Raw genomic sequence first — 21,677 nt, forward strand, 5'->3', positions numbered from 1 at the left:
TATGTAATTAAAAGAATTGAATTATTGTGGGTTGAAAACCCTATGTGCTCACAGGGACCCCAAGCCAGACCCACTGAGTTTCTTGTATTATAGGTAGTGGCATGAGAGCACATGTGTGTTGAATAAAAGATTTATGGATTATAGGCCAATAGAATAATAGATTTTTGTAGGGCCTGTATTATTTCTTTTTATGCTTATGTATTGATTTTACGATGACATCATAAAGTTTTAATATGCATTTCTTTGGAAATGCTTTGATAATATCATTATCATGTTTTTTGGGAACAAATTCCGCAATATTATTCTTCAAAAAGGATACTCTGATTTTAAAATAGCATAAACAAATTGGTTTTTCTGGCTGTGAAATTGGGGATGTCACACATAGTGTGATGAAGAAGCAGCATGTTAAAGAACTCATGAGTCATTATATTTTACCATGATGGACCCTTAATGCTAGGTACAAACTGGGTAGTACTAGTATCGGACTTGGAGAAATGAATAATGAAAATGGAGTTAGTGCCTAAAAATAAAACTTTTCTGAAATTAGGGGTTAAAACGGAAGTATGCTATCATTTTGGGTTATAATTAAACTTTGTTGCCATTGAGGGTTAAAAAAGAAAATAGTATGTTATTTTGGGTTAAAAATGAAAGTTTTCTGCAATTGCGGGTTGAAATAGAAGTATGTTGTCAATTTGGGTTAAAAATATATCTTTCCTATAATTGTAGGTAAAAATGAAAACAATATGTTATTTTGTGTTAAAAATGAAACTTTTCTGCAATTAGGGGTTAAAAATGAAAGTGGGTTGTCATTCTGGGTTAAAAGTGCAACTTTTCTGCATTTTGGGTTAAAAACGACTTTTTTTGCAATTGTGTGTTAAAATGAAAGTAGGTTGTCATTTTGGGTTAAAAATGCAACTTTTCTTCATTTGTGGGTTAAAAATGAAAGTACGTTGTCGTTTTGGGTTAAAAACGAAATTTTCTGCAATTATAGGTTAAAAATGAAACTACGTTGTCATCATTGCTTAAAAATGAAAATATAATGCTATTATGGTTGTGTTAAAAATAAATGTAGAACGGTGTTATGTGTTAAAAGTAAAAGTAAGATGATGTTATGTGTTAAAAGTAAAAGTAGAAGGTTGTTATGTGTTTAAAATGAAAGTAAGAGGTTATCATGTGGAATTGGATGATTCTGGTTAGTGTTGTGTTAATATAAACATGTGTATGATGTTTTTCACCCTGTTAGATGCTTTTGCCCTTGTCCCAAAGATGGTATGTAATCCCCAACAACAAACCTCAAGAACTATAGGATAGGGAAGTTCAAGTCACATAAACAATATAACCAAAAGTGAATAATCTCAATTGCTAAGTTTGATTAAAAATGATACATTGCTATTTCAGATAAATATGAAAAGTGGGTTGTTATTTCAGCTTACTCCAAAAAAAATACTTTTGTTCTATACATTTTTTGTCAAAAACAGTCAGATAGTGATGAAGCACACAAATTCTGCTATTGAGTATCTTCTTTTCATGCTTAGAGAACCTTGCAGTGGACATGTTAAATAGCTTGTTAATGGACATCAATTCCACTAAATATTTGCTAATAGCTTCAAACATGTGCTTAATCCTTCCATTAAACCCATAACTAAGAAATACAGGAAAATCCAACATCTTTTTAGCTTCATAACCTATCTCCCGATTCAAGTAATCTAGCTTTAGTTTCATTGATTTATGATTGTATTGCAATAATGTAGATGCTTTTTTCCCATTGCAAGAATTTCTTCACAAGTGAGCCCATAATTGTAGAACAGTTTGATCAACTCCTACATATTTTTACAACTAGTCCTACACACCCCCATTGCCAAATCCATGTCCTTGGCTCTATGTTCATACCCAATCTTGAGCAGAAGGACTAATTTGTAACGTCCCATTTTCATAACCAAAAATTTCATTTTTATTCGAGTAAAAGTTCCCAATTGTAAATCCATTATTAAGAAAACTGTTTATTCCAAAATACGTTTATTGAAAATCAGAGTAATATAAGAAACATGAAATCCTCAATGCTACTGATGAGTATGTACAGTCCCGCCTTCGCCTTTCTATGATCACCAATAAAACCTGAAAAACATAAACAACAGGGTAAGCACAAAGCTTAATGAGTTCCCGCATATACCACCACACAAACATATAACAAAATGCATACTGGGTCCACATCTAACAAACTGGATTACCTATGAGTCCTCAACATGAGTTTGACTTGCCTACCAACCCACAGCTCATGTCTGGCTTAATCCCGAGCCCACAACATAAATATGGTTTGCCTCTCGGGCTAATAACTTATGTGTAGTTTGCTCCTGAGTCCACAACATAAGTCTCACTTCCCTTTCGGGCCTACAACTTATGTCTGGGTTGCTCCTAGGTTCGCTGGATTCCGCACAAAGCAGGACCGCCTCAACCCACTACCACCATGTGTCGACATATAGACAATCAAGGATCAAGTAGTCACACAATACAAGCAACCATCAATCATATAGTTCACTGTCTTCTACTATTCCTCTCACAGCATACTGCCCCACCACCAACTAACCTCCATGAAATGCGTAACCATAAGTAACCATAGGTGAGATAGCCACCCGAACAGATGATCCTACTCTAGAGCCACAACCAAACAAGGAACAGGCAAGAAAGCCTAGATCAAGAGTTCTCAGGCTATCCTACATGACTACATATAGCCCCTAGGGCACTCCACTAAATGATAATTAGTATACCTCTACTACAACATCCTATCCTATAAGGATATATACATAGATCTAGCAGATCACTATAGCACAACAACATCCTATATACCATGATACAAATCTAACAGGTCACCACAACATAACAACATCCTATATACCAGGATAATAACCTAGTGGGCCGGTATTGGTGCCTTCGACCCACATATACAGTGAGGAAAAACTCACCTGAATCGAAGAACTCTGAAACACTGTGATACGATCCCTTTTCTTTATTACTTGCACCCACGAATCGAATAACACCAAAAAACAGATAGTATCTTAAATAATATTTCAAAAATACACAAGTTTGATCCAAGGTCAAACTTGGTCAAAAGTTAACGGTTAGCGGAAGCCAACGAAAGCCAAAGTCCAAGGCTGCTTAGTATGCCCAGTGTACTCATCGTACACCCAGTATACGCGACCTGATCCCACTCATTCATTAAGAACTTAATCCATTTAGGTCTTTTGTCCAGAGCTTAGTTCTAGACTCAAAGCATCGACTTAAGCCATAAAGTTTCCACCTTTATGACTTTCCTTGGCTAGAAAAGGTCCAACAGCTAAAACCCTAACTTATTAATCCATTAAGACATCACAACTCTTGTATGGAAGGGATAGAAGGACCAAGATCACATTTTTATGGTTCCTAATAGCTCCATAATGGATAAAGTTTCCAACTTTACCCATTAAGATGGTCTAAACTGTTGGATAAGGTGTCTAAGTCCATAACTTATTTGGTATATACTTGACCCGACCGGCATGGTCCATTTGGGTTGCATCTCATCCAAACTATTTATGGATAATTTTATGAGAGTTATACACATATGTTTATTAATATATTATAAGTTATAATATATTAATATGAAGTTATGTTATTTAATTAGTCTTAGTCTTAAATTAATTATGAATTAATTTAGAGATTAAATGGAAGACTAATTAGATTATGGGCTATTGGTTTTATATGGTCTGGGCTAACACTCATTTGTTAAATGGGCTAAGCTTGGATGGAAGTCCATGGAGCTTTTAACCCATGGATCCTTGGAAAGGAAAAGTCATGGGTTATTAGGGTTTCACCCTAACCATGCACACTATATAAGCATGCTTATGGAGCATGAAAAGGAACTAGTGAACTAGTGTGTGTGTGAGCTTGTGTGTGGCCGAAATTATACAAGTGTGTATACTCTCTCAAAGTTTTCCAAGAGTTTGTGGTGTTTTGTGATTCCATTTGAGGCATTCACACTATTGGTGCTTGGCCCTCAAACTCCTAAGAACCAAACTCATCAAAAAGGTATGTAATCTCTTCTAACTCTTTTTATGTTGAATTGTTCCCCATGCCATGTTAGATAGGTTATAAACCTTGGAAAATTATTATTTTGCATGTATTTAGACAAACATAGATCCAAGGTTTATTAGGGTTGCATGCACACTTAGGAAGTGTTAGATTGCTCAAAACCCAACAGTGGTATCAGAGCCTAGGCTTGCTTGTTTGATACTTGATGCAAAATAGTTGAAAAAGTCGAAAAACTTGTTGTCTGACTGATGAAATCGCCGAGTCCATGTGTATCTTCAACCTACTCGCCGAGTAGGTTCATGCACTCGACGAGTAGGATCGACAGAGTGCAGATTTTCGACTTTGGTTGCTGGAAATGGACTAGAAACATTACCCTAAACTGTTTTGGTGTTTTAAAACTTGTTTTAGTTGGTGTAATGGTTGTTCTAATCCATTTACAATAGCATATATCAAAATTCCATGATTTTATGTGTTCATAATAGTTCTTGAAATTTTGATGATCATGTTCATGTTCTTATGAATTTAGAAGATGATAGGAATTATTTGTTGAATTGTTTAGAATTAATTCTTGATCATTTATGTGTTTTAATGGAATCCATAATTTGTCCTCAAGTTATGGATATCCAAAGGTCACTTTCTTTAACACACACATTTAAACACATAAGTTACATGAAAGTGAAGAGTCTTCATTTTTATGAACCTTTAATTCATAAGTTATGAAATGAAAAGTTTTGGATAGTTACAAAACTTGCCCTCAAGTTTTGGAATTTGTAAAGTTTCACACACTTTAATAAACTTTAATTCCAACCCTTATAGTTTTAATAGTTAAAATTCAACCCTTATACTATTTATAACATTAATGGTTAATTATTATATATATGTATAAGAATAAGTCGTTCTACCGTTAGTAGGCCTCATTCACGAAGCCGGTTTATAAGGTGGGTATAAGGTTGTTGCCTATAAAATGGTCACTTAATGGGTGTCCATTCTCACCCACCGCTTGCTTGACTGGTGGAGGGTCGTTAGCCGAACAGGTAGGACAATGACTTTAAATCCTCATTAAAAGTATAATGATTATTATAAAGTAACTAAACCTTTTAATTCCCAATCTTAGTTATTTTAGGAAAAATGTGAACATGGTGCTAGTCCATGGAATTCACACTTTGTACCTTACCAAGTCGTTGGTGGAGCGTGTGTGGTTAACCGGCACACTAACTTGGACTAGTAAGGATCACGAAGGGTGACTTAATGTTTGTCATAGATCAATGGAGCGTGTGTGGTTAACCGGCACATTGGTTAGGTGATAATATTAAGAGTACCAAGTGAATTAGCATGGTTATTCACACCTTGTTTTGTGATCCTCGGCATCGCAGTCACAAAACTTGAAGGGCACAATCGAGATTGAAACATGCCATTGAAAAGTTCAATGAATCTCAAAAGAACCTAGGAATTTCAAATCCAATTAAAACCTAATAATACATTTTGTTTTCATGGTGGAAATTGGTGAATCGTCATTCACCTACATTTCAAATATATTATTACTTAGATTACGGCATCCCTCTTCTAAGTATAATATATTGTGATTGGGTCCTAGCCTTAATATTACATTTGGGTGTCTTATTAAGGATCCTATATATCTAATCTAAACTTGCTTTCTTCTTTCAGATGTCTTCCAACACTAATGCTTCAGGCTCTAACCCAACTAGTTCTTTCTCTCTCATGAATCTTTGTGGGAGGGTCATCTTTGATGGTTCCAACTTCATGGATTGGATTAGGAACATCAGGATGGTTACTCGTTATGAGGACAAAGAATATGTCCTCGATAAGGAGTTAAAAGAACTTGATGAGTCTACTGCTACTCCTGAGGAGATCGCTGAATTCAGGACTCATGAGAGAGATGCTACTAAGGTGGCATGTATCATGATGGCCACGATGACAGCCGAGCTCCAAAAGTCTTATGAAGATTACTACCCTTTTGAGATGCACCAGGACCTGATGGAAAGGTACCATTAGAGTGCTCGTCAGGAGCGGTATGAAATAATCTCCTCCATAATAACTACCCGCATGAAGGACGGTGATTCCGTCACGGCTCACATGCAAAAGATGCAAAGGTATGTGGACCGTTTGCTGAAGCTGAATGTGAACATCCCTGAGGAGTTGGAAATTGACATCATTTTGCACTCCTTACCTTCTTGTTATGACCAATTTCGTATGAAATATCATATGAACAAGGAGGAAGTCACCCTCAGCAAGCTTCAAGGACTCTTGAAGACCGCTGAATCCGGTCTTAAGGGCAAGGCGGTTGTTACCTCTCCTACTTCTACTCCAACATCTACCCCTGTTTTAGCTATCGGGCAAGGCAAAGGGAAAAAGAGGAAGCACCCTTCAAAGGGTACCAAGGGAAAGTCTCTTGAAGGCTCCTCATCGAAGACCAAGAGCGGTTCTGTCACTCCTTTTGGCATTCCCAAGGATGTTGAATGCTTTTATTGCCTTGAAAAGGCACACAGGAAGCGAAACTGCCCTAAGTACTTGCAGGATCTAAAGGATGGGAAAGTGAAACCCACCCATGCAGGTATTTACACTATATTGTCTAATTACTCAACATATTCTAATTCTTGGGGTGCTTGATACAGGATGTGGTATTCACATATGTTCTGATTTGCAGGGCCTAAGAAGAAGTGAGGATGTGGAGCACGGGAAGATAAACTTGATCATGGGGAATAGGAAGGCTTCACCTGTTTCCAAGATTGGAGTTTATACTTTGTTGCTTAATAATGGGTTAAAATTAGATTTGAATAAATGTGTGTACTCATCTGAAATGGCGAGGAATATTATTTCTTTTCATGCTTTGTACAAACAAGGTTTTACCTTTTCGTTTGATAATGAATGTGGTGGTATTAATGCTTTCTATAAAAATGTGTTTTATTTTAAAGCGTTACCTTGTGATGGTGTGTATGAAACTGTGTCGATTGTAGACAACTTAGGAAATAATGTGTTGTATATTGATTCTTCTACTAGCCTAGATAAAGCATCATTGTGGCATTGTCGTCTTGGACATGTAAACAAGAAACGCATAGGCCAACTCCAAAAGAGTGGAGTCTTGGAATCATTCGACCTTAAATCGGATGATAGTTGTGAATCTTGTCTACTTGGAAAAATGACAAAATCACCCTTCACTGGAACTTGTGAAAGGGGTGAGGGTTTGTTAGACCTAATACATACTGATGTATGTGGGCCATTCAAAACCGCCACAAGGGATGCTAATCGGTATTATGTGACTTTTATTGATGATTTTAGTAGATATGGGTATGTCTACTTAATCAAACATAAGTCATAAACCTTTGAAAGGTTTAAGGAATTCAAACAGGAAGTAGAAAATCAATTGGGCAGGAATATTAAGATGCTTCGATCCGATCGAGGTGGTGAGTATCTTAGTACCGAGTTCCTTGACTATCTTAAGGAGTGTGGGATTGTCTCACAATTGACTCCTCCCAGGACACCACATCTGAATGGTGTAGCTGAGAGGCGTAATCGGACCTTGTTGGACATGGTTCGCTCTATGATGAGTCGAGTTTCATTACTAATATCTTTTTGGGGGTATGCCTTAGAGACTGCCGCCCATATCCTTAATTTAGTCCCTACAAAGAAGGTTACCAAAACACCTCATGAGATGTGGACTGGGAAGGTTCCCAATTTAAACCACATCAAGATTTGGGGTTGCGAGGCTTTCGTGAGGCGTAAGACTCATGATAAGCTCGAACCCCGAAGTGAAAGGTGTATTTTCATCGGCTACCCACAGAAATCCTTCGGTTACCTCTTCTACAGACCCAGTGAGAATGTGGTCTTTGTAGCAAGAAGAGGAGTCTTTCGTGAGAGAGAATTTATAAGCCAAGGAGACAGTGGGAGGCAAATTGATCTTGAAGAAATTCAAGAAGCAATTGGTGAAGAAACCTCAGACACTAGCAATCAACCTGAGGAGGAAACTCCTGTTGAGCAAGCTGACATGTCTGTACCTCCGAGGCGTTCCACACGGGTTAGGAACACACCTTCGTTTTATTATGGCTTTCATATTACTACGAAAGGTGATACGTTTATCAGTGATAGTACACTGGTAAATTTGGATGAACCTAGCAGTGTTAAGGAAGCCATGGCAGGCCCGGAGTCTGATAAATGGAAGGAGGCTATGGACAGCGAGATACAGTCCATGTATGACAATCAAGTTTGGAACTTGGTTGATAATGTACCAGGCCGTAAAACAGTCGGGTGCAAATGGATCTTCAAGAAGAAGACTGACATGGAAGGAAAAGTGCATACTTATAAGGCTCGACTGGTTGCGAAGGGTTTTACTCAGACTCAGGGTATTGATTATGATGAAACCTTCTCACCGGTAACAAAGATTAAGTCTATTAGGGTTATGCTAGCCATTGCTGCATTTCATGATTATGAAATATGGCAAATGGATGTCAAAACCGCTTTCCTTAATGGAAAGTTGGCTGAGGATGTGTACATGAATCAGCCAGAGGGTTTTGTCAGTGCAGAGTACCCTAATAGAAGATGCAAACTTGAGAAATCCATTTATGGATTAAAACAAGCATCTCGTAGCTGGAATCTTTGTTTTGATGAGAAGGTAAAAGAGTTTGGCTTCTCGAGAAGCGAAGATGAGTCTTGCGTGTATGTCAGAGCTAGTGGGAGTATAGTTAGCTTCTTGGTACTGTATGTGGATGACATACTACTTATAGGAAATGACATCCCAACCTTGCAGGAGGTTAAGTCCTGGCTTGGGAAGTGCTTTGCTATGAAGGACCTAGGGGAGGCTGCCTATATCCTAGGGATAAGGATATTAAGAGAAAGGAGTAAAAGACTAATTGGACTTAGTCAGAGTATCTACTTGGATAAGGTGTTGAAAAGGTTCAACATGGAGAATTCCAAGAAAGGAGATTTACCGATCCAAAGCAATACCAAACTGAGTAAGACTCAGAGTCCGAGTACAGAGGCATAGATAGCTGAGATGAGCCAATTACCGTATGCTTCCACTGTTGGCTCGATCATGTATGCTATGACTTGTACCCGCCCTGATGTGGCATTTGCTTTGAGCATGGTCAGCAGGTATCAGGGGAACCCTGGCAAGGCTCATTGGACCGCGGTAAAGAACATTCTCAAGTACCTGCGGAGGACTAAGGATTGGGTCCTTACCCTTGGTGTGATGACTTGAGAGTATTAGGGTATAGTGATGCTAGTTTTTAGACTGATAAGGATAATTTCCGCTCTCAGTCGGGCTGGATCTTTACCTTAAATGGAGGGGCAATTTCTTGGAAGAGTTCCAAGCAGGAAACGGTGGCTGATTCGACTTGTGAATCAGAGTATATAGCAGCGAGTGAAGCAGCGAAGGAGGCGATATGGCTAAAGAACTTCATCGGAGACCTTGGAGTTGTACCAGCTATTAAGGAACCTATGGAGATTTTCTGTGACAACAATAGTGCGGTTGCCTTAGCCAAGGAACCAAGAGATCATGGCAGATCCCGACACATTGACAGAAAATATCACTTCATAAGACACAAGATTGAAGAAGGACTCCTCGTGGCAAGGAGGATATCGTCGGATGAGAATCCTGCAGATCCCCTTACGAAGGGACTGACGAGGGTTAAGCATTTTCAGCATGCGAGGCGCATCGGGCTGAGGGACGATATTAGTTTTACAGATTAGATAGTTTTCCTGAAACTTGTAAAATGTAATCGACGTTTGATGATGAATAAAATTTGTGATTTATTTATGAGTAAAGTGTTACTATCATTGTCAATTATTTACTATTGTTTCAGTTTTGCATGTTTTGACTTCCAGAATAATTAATTTATTCAAACCTCCACAATCGATCATACGTCGGAAGTAGGTATGAATCAAGATTGTCATGAATTGGGTTTGTAGATGGCTAAAGGTGTTTAGACATGGCAATGGTTGCTGCAACATTCATGAGTACTCATAAGTTATGAGTATTGGTATAAACCCACGCTCACTTGTATCACTTCATGGAATTTATCTCGAGTGATCGTGAGACGATAATATCATATAAATCTTTAAACCTAGAGATATGAGTTGTTATCTATGAGTTGGTTGTGCATTGATTGCACGTAAACGCATCAGTAACTTGATGTTATAAAACATGCCTTTGTGTACAATTCAACAAGTAGTAGAACAAGCATATGAGTCGAAGTTTATCTGTTCCTTCTAGAAATAGAAGCGATATCTGGGCCCCTCGATGATTTTGTGTTGACCCATGTACCGGGCCCGGTCAGAACTAAACTGATGTGTTCAGCGAAGTTCTTTGTCAAACAAATCGGAAATCAACAAACAACTGCCAGACAATAAGCAAGACATAGTTCCATGTGTTTGTCCGGCTCATATCATGAGAACAGAGGATTATATGATCACTTGTCTTAAAATGGCGCTTCATAGTTCGACGAAGTTTTCGAGAGCTACGATTGCTGGTTGGTTCCTGGAGTTATATAGGCAAATACAGTTATTAGACTTATCCAAGTGGGAGTCTGTTGGATAAGGTGTCTAAGTCCATAACTTATTTGGTATATACTTGACCCGACCGGCATGGTCCATTTGGGTTGCATCTCATCCAAACTATTTATGGATAATTTTATGAGAGTTATACACATATGTTTATTAATATATTATAAGTTATAATATATTAATATGAAGTTATGTTATTTAATTAGTCTTAGTCTTAAATTAATTATGAATTAATTTAGAGATTAAAAGGAAGACTAATTAGATTATGGGCTATTGGTTTTATATGGTGTGGGCTAACACTCATTTGTTAAATGGGCTAAGCTTGGATGGAAGTCCATGGAGCTTTTAACCCATGGATCCTTGGAAAGGAAAAGTCATGGGTTATTAAGGGTTCACCCTAACCATGCACACTATATAAGCATGCTTATGGAGCATGAAAAGGAACTAGTGAACTAGTGTGTGTGAGCTTGTGTGTGGCCGAAATTATACAAGTGTGTATACTCTCTCAAAGTTTTCCAAGAGTTTGTGGTGTTTTGTGATTCCATTTGAGGCATTCACACTATTGGTGCTTGGCCCTCAAACTCCTAAGAACCAAACTCATCAAAAAGGTATGTAATCTCTTCTAACTCTTTTTATGTTGAATTGTTCCCCATGCCATGTTAGATAGGTTATAAACCTTGGAAAATTATTATTTTGCATGTATTTAGACAAACATAGATCCAAGGTTTATTAGGGTTGCATGCACACTTAGGAAGTGTTAGATTGCTCAAAACCCAACATAAACAACCAAGATTTATTCTTTAAGTCTCAAAGGGACCAAAAGTGCATCTTTATCAACTTAATCTATTAAGTCCAAGTCTCCAACCTTCATATCTGAATCAATATGATGTTTATATGGATAAAGTTTCCAACTTTATCCATAACAAGGTCACAAACTTTCAAGATTTAAACTTGATGCACTAAAGTGACAAAAAGCTCATAACACCCAAAACTAGCTAGATCTAACAAACGCATCATCAAGATTCAAGCTTTATACCTCCAGAAAAAAGATCAAGGTGAAAAAGGTCTGGATTCACAAGATCCAATGCAACAAACACTTCTCCAATGAGCTCCTTCTTCTCGAAGATGCACCAAGAACACTCCAAAGCACTAAAGACACTCCAAAACACTCCAAAACACCTTCATAACTTCTTCGTTCCAACTCCGTTTTCGATGATCTTTATATCCACGAAAAGGTTTTGAAGAGCCTCACAATATTATCTAGATATCTTGGACTAAAAACTAATCAAACAAAAATCCATATTTCATGCAAGACCTCGGCCTATGACTTTCCCTTTTCTACACTTCGACCCCCACAATTCAAAAGTTAAGATCTCATCTCCATCATTGCCACCATCAAAAGGTCTAAATATTACCTACTTAAGGCCCAAAGCCTTTACACGATCGATTTTCGGCCCACGACCATGAAATAAGAAATGACAGGAAACGAGATGTTACATAATTTATTTGCAAGGTTATTATCTAATGCCCTTCTTAGAAATAGAGGGGATTTAATCAAATTTTCTAGATATCATTGGAATCGAACCTGTATTGCTTAAGAAATTCGATTCTAGGTTGTAATTTCCTTTCACGGATAGCACTAAACAAACTTGGATACACAACCTCTTTATCGATTAACCCAACAGATGATTTGAAGATGTCAACATGATTAGTATAATGGTCAACGATGTATGCTAAAATGAAAGGTGGCTTTAATAACGTAGTAGTTGTCGCAACCTCATATCCCCTAGTCATATTCAAGAAAAACTCGAATTTATGGATCAACTGTTAATCCAGATCAAAATTCATAATGGTTGGAAAATGGAGGATTAACTGTGATTCTTTAAAACAGCTTTGGTTCCTTTTTTGCTTATACCCATTTCAAGGAAGATGGTAAATAGTGGAGCTCTTGTGAGACAAAAGCGAAAAAGGAATTGAATATTTTGAAGGCGAGAAGATATTCGTGAAACAAAAGAGACAGAGACATAGGGAGTAACCTGAATCCACTTCAGAGGTGGGGGTGGGTTGAAACACGTTGCATTAGATTGATGTGTCAACACCTCCAATTTAGTGATGTAGGTTTTTTTCTTGGGTAAAGTCCCTTCCCTTAATTGAATTTTGATTTTATTGAAATCGTTTTTTCTGGCGAATACTCATTCTGTCTCTTCAATGATGAATTAGTACGTGGTGAATGAATCGGCAGTGTCTGATGCAGCCTTCTGGTGAAAAGAGTGGAGGGAGGAAGAAGAAAGGGTGGGTTATGATGGCAAATGGGAACGTCGATCAGTAAAGGGCTATGGAAAATAAGAGATTTAACATTTTATTAGACAAAAAATTCCATAAGTTTGGTAATTTTCTTTCACACGAAATCAGTAACAAAAACGACACCGTTTTAATTTATGGCTACCTCTGCTTATATACCCTTAAGGGGGTGTGTTTGTGCGTGTGTGTGTGTGTATATATATATATATATATATATATATATATATATATATATATATGGATATGGAGCATATATTACAGCCCCACCTAAACTTAGATATTAAATCTCTAAATTTTGCAGTTTTATCTTAGTAAATATAACCGGTTCAGTTTTCACTTGGTAAATATACAATTCTCCATTGCATTTTTTCCTCTATTATCGTTTAACCATCCATTTTTTCTTTCTTCGTTATCATTTATTACTTCACGTCAATAAACATTACTATTTTCCATCATCATGAAGGTCAAAGATAATTAACATTTTTGCTTCCCTATTAAAATTATTATTTCAATATTGAATCTACAACATCAAGTGTTAATGATGAATCCCTAATTGCAATCTTTAACTAATAAAACAAAATAGTTTAATGAAGTTTGTACCTAAACTTGGTTGTAAACCATTATCATTTTAAAGCTATAACTTTTGAACAATTTATATAAAATACTTCAATTATAAATTTAAATATAACATTACAGGATCAACTGAAATATAAATTTTAGTTTAACTTAAATAACCAAAATAATATTTTGTAAATAGTTAAAACTAATAAATTGTAGTGTCTTTCTAAAGTTACGTCTTTAATTTTTAACAGATTATATTTAATTTATTAGATTAAAATATTGTATGTAAACCATTATCAATTTAAAGCTACAACTTTTGAACACTTTTGACAATATACTTAAATTGTTAATTTATAATATAAATTACAGTGTCAACTTAAATATAATTTTCAGTTCCACTTAAAAAACACAAAGAATATTATGTAAATAGTTAAAAAATGATAAATTGTAGTGTTAAATGCAAAACTGAGTTATAATCTCAATTTAACTAAAATATTTTCTAAATATATTTGTATAATCGTTAAAAATTTTCAAATAAGTAGCTTAAAGTAACTTAAAATAACAATAGTTAAATATAACTTTATATAAATTATTATAATATTACATTTAAAATCAAAAAACAATGTTTGATGTTTTAAATAATTATAATGATATAAATTAAAATATTAAACAAATAAATTTTAAAAAATTAATTAACAATAACAACTATAAATAATATTACACCATATAGGATATTTAATTTTATTCATGACTAACTCACGGGTAGAAGTCATTCAAACGGTTAAGATTATCTAGTTGTAATAGATGTATATATTATGATATAATTCAAAATAATTAATATATTATATCAATTTAGTATACAAATATTTTAAAAGTAGTTGATTTTTTAATACACCTAAAAACTAATAATTAAGGGTTAATGCAGAAAAATCTAAAATTAATATAGTTTATTGTATATACAAATAAATATAAAAGCATTTTTCATAAATAAGAATAATATTGAGTAAAAAGATAACTATAATAATGTTGAGTAGGTGGATTACGACGGCTGACAGAAGGTGGGAGTCGGCTGTGATGCGGTCATTAAAAGCAGTAGCAGCAGCCGGTGGGGCCAATGGAGTGGGTGCTCCTGCAGCGAATCCCATTATGGTGGCCACGTTTCGTTCTTACACCCAACTACCACTCCATCCATCTTCTTTCTCTTTTATTTTAACCTCTTTCATATCCCATTCACACACATTATATATATATATATATATATATATATATATATATATATATATATATATATATATATATATATATAGTGATGTGAATCTGAAAACTTCAAAAGCCCATGGGAAACATGTTATTTGTCAAGTGGTCCTGACAAGTATATATACTTTTTTATTATATATTATAATAATTATCTTATTTTACACATTTTTTTGTACTATATTTTTATTTGATAGCAAATGTAGAGATATTTATGATTAACATTTATAGTTACGTCTTTTTCATAATGTTACTTGTGGGTTTTTAGATTAAATGTGGACATGACCCCTGAAAAAGATTTAAATACGGTTGCCAAAAAGATTGGAAAATCAGAAAGAGTTATTATTATGATTTATGGGGTACCTTTGATGAATTATGTGTATAGTTATGTCCTTATGAGTAAATATGGAGTGGCTGACAATCCTGACATATCTAGTCAAGGGGGGACCACAATTTCGTACGTGACAACATGACACGTAATGAGTGGACCCAGGTTGTTCACGTGAGATTATGTTGTCGTCACGGCGGTCTTACGTTTCTGTACGCTATCATATCATTTACTCTGTTTTGTCTTATCCTTGTACTGACGGCGGCGACGGGTTTTTCGGTGGTGCGCGTTTACTGGTTCTCCTGTTGGGGTGCAGTTTCACCGTCCTCCAATATCCCTTCCTTAACGGTGCCGTTAAGACTGTTGACTTTTAAAATTTTGTTACTAAATTATCTTCAACCTTTTGTGATTTTTTTTTGTTACAATACACTTAAAACGTATATTATTATATCAACTAGACAACTATAACCAACGAAATAATTCATATTAATTATGATATTAATAAAACAAATATTTTATTAAATAGATAAGTTTTTTTTTATATACACACTCATTTATAGAAATATTATAAATGTATTTGAAGAAAAATAACATATATATGATTTATTTGTTGGAATATTTGTACCACAAATGATCAGTTAATGCATTTGGTATATCAATTGTCAAAGTCGGTTTCTTTGCTTTTGATTCGTTTTTTAAGTGAGCACAAAATTGTTGAAACCATATATTGAAGTGAGTTTCTTTGTGTACGATGTCTTTATAGCGAGCAAGGAAGACATTCAAAGTTGCAAGCGAAACGTTACATAATTATATGATGGAGTCCCTAAAAAATAATCATTATACAATCTATAATTTACACTAATTTGATTACAACAAATGAAAGATTAAAAAGTCTTTGGCCTAGTGATATCAAGTTATTGAAAAGGTATTTATCCTTTAGCATCCGAAGGTTCAAGTCCCATGATGAATAATAGATATAGATTTAGAGTATAATTAAATGGACGTGTGAATTACTCATTCTAAAAAAAAACTGGTTTATCATTAAACTTTACAAAAAAAAAAAAAAAAAAAAAAAAAAAAAAAAAAAAACTATTGTTTGAATATTTGTGATTTAATCTCCATTAATACGCATGTTATTTTTTACTTAATATTATTTTAAAAAAAAAGATTCTAGTTAGTAAATACTCCTCTAAAGATGGTCGGTCCACCATTTACGAAGACATTTTGCATTTCTTTGCAAACGACGTTGAATTACCTTCTTCTGCCCAAATGTTTATATTTTATAAAATCAAATAATTTATAAAGACTTTTTTAATATAAATTTGCTCATACCACTTGTGTAGTGGCCTACCGGTGAAACATTATGGGAATGTGGATGGTATATCATTTATCAAAGTTACAGGTTGGTTGATGCTTTTGCTTATGTGGCCTTGAAGGTTTGTTTATGGTGATTCACGGGTATGATACATAGTCTTATATTCACACATTGGATTCTTCGTATGCATAAGCTTGCCCTGACGCCCTTATTAGGGATACCATTTTTTACAAAAAGAAAAACATATAAATTTGCTCAAAGGTTAAAGATCGTGAGTTTATAAAACAATCTCACAAGTCGTTAAAAAACAATCTCATAAATTTAAAGATAACTAATCCTTAAGTTATACAGTGCGTTACGGTGGAGAACTCGTTTAGAATTAATATAAATGAAAACTATATACATATTATGTAAGCGAACAAAATACAACTTTAATGTGGAGGGTAACTTCATTGTAATTCCTAGATAGAATGTAATTTACAAATATCAGCAGTATATATATAACACGATGACGATTACACCACGTCAAACGGACACAAAAGTTTCAAAATAAAATTTTGATCCGAAAAATTATATATGAAGAAGGCGTATGAAAATAAGGATTGAAAGTGTATCTTAAGAGAATTAATAAAAACGAAAACTATAAAAAAAATTATATAAGGAACAAAAAAACTTAACTTTAAAATATAATAGGTGATCAAAATCACAAGTTATAAAAATACCAATAATTTAACAATAAATTTATGAAAGATGAAAAATGATATCAAAATTTATTAAAGTAAAAATGTAAATATAAAAATATGTTATAATCAAAGCAAAATCTCATTCTATGGTGCGCGGCGTCACCAACCCCGACAAGATGTGTGGCGCGTTTCTATTGTGCACGATGTGCACCCCCGCTATAAATAGACATTTCCGGTTTCTTTCATTTCCTTACACCCTCTTCATTTCGAACTCTCTGGAGACCTCCCACCCTTCGAGTCTGACCTTTTTGGATTTTTGGAGTACTTTAGCGAAAACCTGCGACATCAGAGAGCCGGGCATAAAGAAGTGTTCGGGTCGGAGTTCTGCCAACACAAATTTTGGTTTTTGCTAGGATCCCTGTAAGTTAAGCTACACTTTTATTGTAACTTATATTTATATCTAGAATGGTCACATTGGCTTGGTTGTTGGATTTCAGATATACTATATACCGAAATGGATCTGCCTCCCAACTGTCCAGCCTGGCTGATCCTTATTTGATAGAACTCACGATATTCGTTGGGATTTATGAAAGATTGAAATTTAAATACCAGATCGTCATAAAAATCAATAAGTCATAGTATTATTGGTTAATACTTGTTAGACACATTACCCACCAATAAGATCACTTAGATAGTCGTCAATCGTCGGAGTAACTGCCCAGGTGAGTTATCTCACTATACCATGTATTAAAATATATATATATGTGCATTAGAATAGAGAACTAGTAGACTAGAGCTGGTAGTATAATCTTTATGTGCTTGAGTGTGAACTAGTAAAGTAGGAAGTATAAATATGCTTGTACTAATAGAGTCTAAAGTGCAGTCTTTATGTGTAATTGTTGTGATATTAGACTTAGTTAGGGATGATGGTGGATCGGTTAAAGAGGTCGGGAGCCTATAGGCCCGCGTGTTAACGAAATGGCATGTAGGCCATAAGTACACATAGAACCGTGTTAACAAAATGACGTGTAGGTCATAAGTACACATAGACTCATGTTAATGAAATGGCACGTAGGCCGTAATTACACATAGAATCGTGTTAACGAAATGATACGTAGGTCATAAGTGCACATAGACCCGTGTTGACACGAGTAGGCCGTAAGTAGACATATTATTGGCGGATTTCAATTCAATGGTTGTATGTATGTATATGTATTGTGGTATATGGTATTTTGGGGAACTCGTTAATCTTCGTGCTTACCCAGTTGAATATAAATGTTTTCAGGTACTCATGTGAAAGGAAAGGTTCGACCGTATATATATATGTATTCACAACATGTTTATGCATAATGTAGTTATACTATGATATATTTGATTAAATAAAAATGAAAATTTTTTGGTTGAAAATGGGATGCTGCAAACAACTTATAGAAGATATGGTAGCTTTAGGAGTGTTTGAGATTTCATTTAAAAACAACTTAGGGGTCGTTTAATAGTTGTTGATTGAGTTAGAGTTAACTGAGTTAGAAGCTGACTGGGTTAGAAATGTTGACTGAGTCCACATCTGACTGAGTTTATGTTGTTTGATTATTTATTTGACTGATTGTGCTGAATTATAAAAATGACCATATTACCTTTTGTGTTGTCTCTTGTGTGGGATAAAATAATTATAAAAACACAAACTATCACAAAAAATCCAAATTAAACTACATCATTTAAAATATAAATGCAAAGTGTCATACAAAATCCAAATACAAATTGTCATACAAAAAATACATAATAGATTGCATATAAATTTAATGTTAACCATTTGAAAGTAACTAATTAGCAATTTGGTCACGCAAAGTAGTCATATAGTCAACGGCTCTAAACCTCATTATATGCCTTATATGTTTTGGCCCTCACTTCCTCCACATTCCACACAAGGAGTAACCATAGTGTTTTATTCAAAGTTCATAAATAAGTCATCATGAATATTATATTTCCTTATAAAATTATGGACCGTAACACAAGGAATAACTATGTCTCTTTGCACTGGAAAAATATAAGGAGTCATTTGTTTTAAAACTGGAAATCTCGCCTTCAATACACCATAAGCACGTTCAATGATATCTCTAAGTTATGCATGAGCATGATAGAACCTTTCTTCCTTAGTTAAAGCTTTGTTTCTTCAAAAATCGGCTAACCAATACCTAGTATTGCGGTAGGGAGCCATAAATCCACGAGTCTTGGTGTATGCAACATCACAAATGTAATATTTATCTGTAGATGATTGAGAAATTTATAATATAAATAATAAGACTTATAGAAAAATTATACACCTAGTGGAGGGAATGGAAATATGGATGTCGAATTAAATGCAACTTCTTTCAGAACTTTAGAATCATGTGCTACGCCCTCCCATCCAACCTATACAAAGGTGAATATCATATCAAAATCACAAATTCCTATTACATTTTGATAACATTCACCTTTTCCTCTTCCCTTATAGTGAGTTTGTTGATCAATGGGCACAAATGTATGTATAAGTGTTCCATCTAATGCACCTATTGCTCTCGGAACTATGTGTATTAGCCGTCTATGTCGTCCTGAGGTATTTCTTGTTGGATTAGACGATGTTGGTACTATAATTTCTCTTGGAAAACACATCATTACACGAAGGACCTCATGAAACCATTAATGAATCGTTTGTGTGGAGTGATGAAATCTCTTGTTAACCGCTTGAAAACGTTCATTATGTTCTATAACATGTAAAAATATAGCCAGCTTTTCTTCGACGCTTATTGTCCTATTACGTTGCAACCAATTTCTTTGTGTAAAATGATTGCATAATAGTAAAAATGCATCTTGTAAAAGACACATCATATTGTAACATTGTATAGGACATACGTGTATTAAATCTTGCATATACACATGCCCATTGTTACCGGTTCGCTTGCGCTTATTCTTTTAATTATTCTTTGCCTGTGTCGGACCAACATCAAGCAATACCACAAGGATATAAGGAAATATAAAAAGTCACCTTGTTTATCCATATGTGACTGGTTAAATGTCAGATACAAATTACATTAAAATCAATAAAATAACAATCCAGAACATATAATTCTAAACATATAACAATCCATAACACATAAGTTCATAAAACATAACAAGCCTAACAAAAAAAATCATAACACATAACAACTCTAAACATAAAAAGCCATCACATGAACCATAACATATAAAGTCAAACAATTAATCCAAACTTTCTTCTCGCATTTTTTACCCACGACTCACAAGTTGATAAGTTAAGGCACAACAAAATTTTCCTATTACGCTTACTTTCAGCAAATAACATAAGAGTAGTGGTGTATTTCGGATCATATTCTCCCCACTCCAAGTTTACCAACTTCGCCATACAATCATCCATCTCTTTTTCAAGATTATTTCTTTCGTTGAATGCTTGTGCAACCTTGACAATTTCTCTACCTACTTCTTTCAACTCATCATGTATGGTTTCCTTTAGACCATTTCGTCCCCCCCCCCTTTTGTCAGCCTAGATGATTCTTCACTTGCAGGTGAAGCACTAGTAGGTTGGGGTATCCACATGAGGTGCTAGCTCTGGCTCTTCCATCTCAGTATCCTCAAAATCGTGTGTAGTAAAGACTTCATTGGGATGAGGTAGTGTCAAAGATGGACCCTAACTGTGAATATCGTTCGAGGTCTCCCATTAAACAGTTGGGTACAAAGATCAGGGCAAGGAATAGGTGCATTTCTCAGCTTATCTACATACTTGTTCAACTGTTTAAAAATTTTAATAAATATTATCAAACTAGTAAAAAAATAATCTAATTTAAAAAATGTATATGCATATGTATGTGTGTGTGTGTGTATATATATATATATATATATACCTTCACTTCCGCTTCCCATTCATCATTAGTCATGTTGAAAGAATTCGTTACATGATTATAAAGATTTCCGGTTTCATTTTTAAGTTTCAACCACACTATATACTTTGCTTTTAAATGGTCGTATTGTTTTTCATTTGTTTTTTGTGGACCTTAAAATTATGATATTTTTTCAATTTCTCCGCGACTACACTCCATAAGCTTTCTTTTAGGCCACCACCCCCTGATCGTTACTTGTTAATTTGTGTATACATGCTCCCAAAAATTTTTGTCTACAATCTTTGACTCCCAACTAATTCTAGTTCTTTTATCTGTCATGTCTATTATAAAAAGAAAAGATAAATCATCCACATAACACACATTTACAACATAAATCCGACTTCATCACATATTTAACAAGATATACAACATAAATTTTGATTTCATACAAATAAATTTTGATTTCATAATCATTTAACAGTTTCAGATTTCTGATTTCAGATTTCAAACAAACATGTACAACATATTCAACACTCTCTAATTTTATATTAACATGTACAACATTTTCTGATTTCACATACCTAAAATATGATTTTATGCACACATTAGTTCATATTAAAATTTTCACATTAGTTCATATATAGAAAATCATATTTCATACACAAATATACATTATCAACTGATTTTATGCACACCCTTTAAACCATTTCAATCTAAGAAGAATGAAATCAGTAATTTTAGTAATTTCACTAGACATTAACATTTTTGTGATTTCAGAAAAAAAAATA

At 34.6% G+C, this 21,677-nt stretch overlaps 1 pseudogene; it reads right to left on the bottom strand.

Annotated features, from left to right (window-relative positions):
* Positions 1-1,419: 1,419 nt before the first annotated feature.
* LOC145098560 (transcription termination factor MTERF8, chloroplastic-like) lies at positions 1,420-20,946 on the bottom strand (annotated as a pseudogene).
* Positions 20,947-21,677: the final 731 nt, after the last annotated feature.

Source organism: Lactuca serriola, chromosome 4 (genome assembly GCF_051521515.1).
Source record: "Lactuca serriola cultivar US96UC23 chromosome 4, Lser_US96UC23_V15, whole genome shotgun sequence".
Classification (NCBI taxonomy): Eukaryota; Viridiplantae; Streptophyta; class Magnoliopsida; order Asterales; family Asteraceae; genus Lactuca; species Lactuca serriola.